The sequence below is a fragment of the Salmo salar genome, chromosome 12 (genome assembly GCF_965601325.2).
Source record: "Salmo salar chromosome 12, fSalSal1, whole genome shotgun sequence".
In the NCBI taxonomy this organism is placed as follows: Eukaryota; Metazoa; Chordata; class Actinopteri; order Salmoniformes; family Salmonidae; genus Salmo; species Salmo salar.
In genome coordinates this window covers 10,718,980-10,722,500 of record NC_138302.1, presented here as the reverse complement: position 1 = coordinate 10,722,500, position 3,521 = coordinate 10,718,980, and the positions used below count along the sequence as shown (strand labels likewise).

Here is a 3,521-nt window from a genome sequence, read left to right as displayed (position 1 = left end):
ATCCCCTCTGACTCTCAGCATGTGTGTTGTTTATCGCTTAGGTTTACCTTGACAACATATATTTGGTTTTGTATTTTATATATCTTTTTAATCTTCTTTTTGTTTCCCGCTCCCTCCTGCCTGCGCCCTCCGGCCATCCTAGGGGAGGCTGTCTCCGCCCTCGTCCTCCGAGGCCTCTGCCTCCCCATCCGTCCTATAGAAGTCCCTGAGGACATCCAAGGAGTACAGGAGCGCCCTCCTGCTGAACAGCTTGGCCAGCTGTTTCCTCCTTCCCTCGCTCACCCCCAAGGCCTGTAGCAACCGCCCTCTGCAGGACCCTAATTGCAGTAGACCAGTATCGAGGCAACTCTTGTTTACATGCTGTCGACACCTGCTGAGGTAGGTGTACTGTAGGAGGGGGTTGAACGAGCCTTACAAGAAGGCTGTCTCCCTTACCCCCTGCACTAGCATTTCAGAGACAGTTTGCTAGTGGCTAGGCGGGGTTGGGGAGGTTGCCCTCCTTTCTCCCACCCGCCCTTCACCAAAGCGAGAGGCCATAGTTCAAAGACAATAGGTTTAACTTAAGGGGGCCTCCGGGTGCTCCTCTGCGTCGTCGCCGAAGCACCGGTGAAGCCGGGGAGACATTAAACCCCCGCCTGCGCCGGGGCGCAGAGCAGTTGACTGGGTTCCCAGTGCCGCGCGAGGATACGGGGCGATACTCAAGCCGCTTAAAAATGTGAGACCATTTTGGGAAGTCCCGGTCCACTGGACACCCCCAGTCCCCCTCGGTGGCGGCCTACACACCCGCCCATCGGTGCGTCATTTAGCCGTGCCTAACGGGGAAAGGGGATGGAGCAAGTCGGGCACATCCCAGGCGAGGAGGAGTTGCCGGGGACCGGGCTAGGACCAGTCCACCCGCATTGAGGGGAGGGAGAGGCAGGAGGCCCTTCTCTCTCTCTCTTTCCCATCCGGAGTCCCCTCTCAAGGAGAAAATGTCCACTCCCTCTCCCTCTTTATCTCGCTCGAACGGGGCGCGGTTGAAGCTTGTCAATAAGACGGGAGGCCGTCTCCGACAGGGGCTCCCTCGATAGAGGCTATCCACGTGGGGCGGGAGGAACCGTCCGTCTGAACACCGACCAATGGCCGGCCGACAGGGGCCCTCCCAGGTGGTTTCCTCCCCGCTTACCCTTCGCCTGCCCTGCACTTGTGGCGCTTACTTGGCCACACCGGTTTATCTCCTTCCCGTAGCTTCCTCCCCGGGCCCCCGGAACCAGGGCTGTGGAGGATCCTGATCGTATGCCCTGTCGGTGTCCGGAAACGCCCACTGTATAGCTATTCTCTATATCTCCTATCAAATGGAAAGGCCCTTCTCTCTCTCTCTTTCCCATCTGGAGTCCCCTCTCAAGGAGAAACTGTCCACTCCCTCTCCTTCTTTATTCCGCTCTAACGGGGCGCGGCTGAAGCTTGTCAATAAGACGGGAGGCCGTCTCCGACAGGGGCTCCCTCGATAGAGGCTATCCACGTGGGGCGGGAGGAACCGTCCGTCTGAACACCGACCAATGGCCGGCCGACAGGGGCCCTCCCAGGTGGTTTCCTCCCCGCTTACCCTTCGCCTGCCCTGCGCTTGTGGCGCTTACTTGGCCACACCGGTTTATCTCCTTCCCGTAGCTTCCTCCCCGGGCCCCCGGAACCAGGGCTGTGGAGGATCCTGATCGTATGCCCTGTCGGTGTCCGGAAACGCCCACTGTATAGCTATTCTATATATCTCCTACTAAGGAGAAACACTTGTCAATGTGAGTAGGCCATTCTCTCCATCCCCTACTAGGATACCTCATAAGTCAGGTGGATAGCTATACTCTATATCTCCTACTAAGGAGAAAACACCTCTCAAGGTGAGAAGGCCCTCCTCTCTATCTCCTATTAAGGAGAAATCATATGTCAGGTGAATAGCTATTCTCTATATCTCCTACTAAGGAGAAAACACTTGTCAATGTGTGTAGGCCATTCTCTCTATCTCCTACTAAGGAGAAATCATATGTCAGGTGAACAGCTACTCTCTATATCTCCTACTAAGGATGACCACCTGTCAAGGTGAAAAGGCCATTCACTCTCTCTCTCTCTCTCCTACTAAGGAGGAAACACCTGTCAAGGTGAAAATCTATTCTCTCTATTCCATACTTTAAGATACGCTATTGGAGCTGGAATTACCGCGGCTGCTGGCACCAGACTTGCCCTCCAATGGATCCTCGTTAAAGGATTTAAAGTGTACTCATTCCAATTACAGGGCCTCGAAAGAGTCCTGTATTGTTATTTTTCGTCACTACCTCCCCGAGTCGGGAGTGGGTAATTTGCGCGCCTGCTGCCTTCCTTGGATGTGGTAGCCATTTCTCAGGCTCCCTCTCCGGAATCGAACCCTGATTCCCCGTTACCCGTGGTCACCATGGTAGGCACAGAAAGTACCATTGAAAGTTGATAGGGCAGACATTCGAATGAGACGTCACCGCCACAAAGGGCGCGCGATCGGCTCGAGGTTATCTAGAGTCACCAAAGCGGCCGGGGCAACCGAGATTGGCCCGCATGGGTTTTGGGTCTGATAGATGCACGCATCCCCGGAGGTCAGCGCTCGTCTGCATGTATTAGCTCTAGAATTGCCACAGTTATCCAAGTAACGTTGGAGCGATCCAAGGAACCATAACTGATTTAATGAGCCATTCGCAGTTTCACTGTACCGGCCGTGTGTACTTAGACTTGCATGGCTTAATCTTTGAGACAAGCATATGCTACTGGCAGGATCAACCAGGTAGCCACTCACAACATAGAGGTTGTACCCGAGCACACTAAGCAGAGAACAGCCAGGGACCACTCCTATCCCGTGAGGGGAGGAGGCCCTAGGTCAATCCACCGTGCGCCCAGCGGGAGGCCCTGAACTGCCCATGGCCGGAGCCACAGGTGCCGGGGCACCGCTTAATCAGGTATCTTGTCTTAGCTGGAGGTTTTTTTTTTCAGAACGCCATCAACTTTGTTAAAAGACAGGGTTTGAGAAATACATGTGTTTCTGGCGCCGGTACGGCATGGGTGAACGTCATCCTCAGGCATCGCTACCTGGGTACTCCACTCCCCGAACCGGAACACCAATGTAGAGCCACTGAGACAGACGGGTCGGCTAGATCTCGCACGAACGGAGCGCAGCTGAAGCTTGTCATCAAGACGGGGATAACCGTCTCCGACAGGGGCTCCCCCGATAGAGGCAATTCCACGTGGGGCGGGAGGAACCGTCCGTCTGAACACCGACCAATGGCCGGCCGACAGGGGCCCTCCCAGGTGGAAATAGATTGCAAATCGGTCAGAAGATGTAAAACAGGCTCGACAACAGAGGACAACCATGGATACGCAACATGTTGGAAGCTAGGGACGGACACATTCATGGGACAAGAACCATGGTCATGGAGGACCCAAACCCACAAGGTAATAGCTGGGATAGAGCACCTGTCCAGGACAGAGCTCAATATCCTCCCACCACCAAGCTGGGAAAATCGGATCAA

The 3,521-nt window shown here is 54.9% G+C and overlaps 1 pseudogene; it reads right to left on the bottom strand.

Annotated features, from left to right (window-relative positions):
- Nucleotides 1-2,130: 2,130 nt before the first annotated feature.
- LOC145859661 (uncharacterized) lies at nucleotides 2,131-2,782 on the bottom strand (annotated as a pseudogene).
- Between the last annotated feature and the right edge of the window lie 739 nt (nucleotides 2,783-3,521).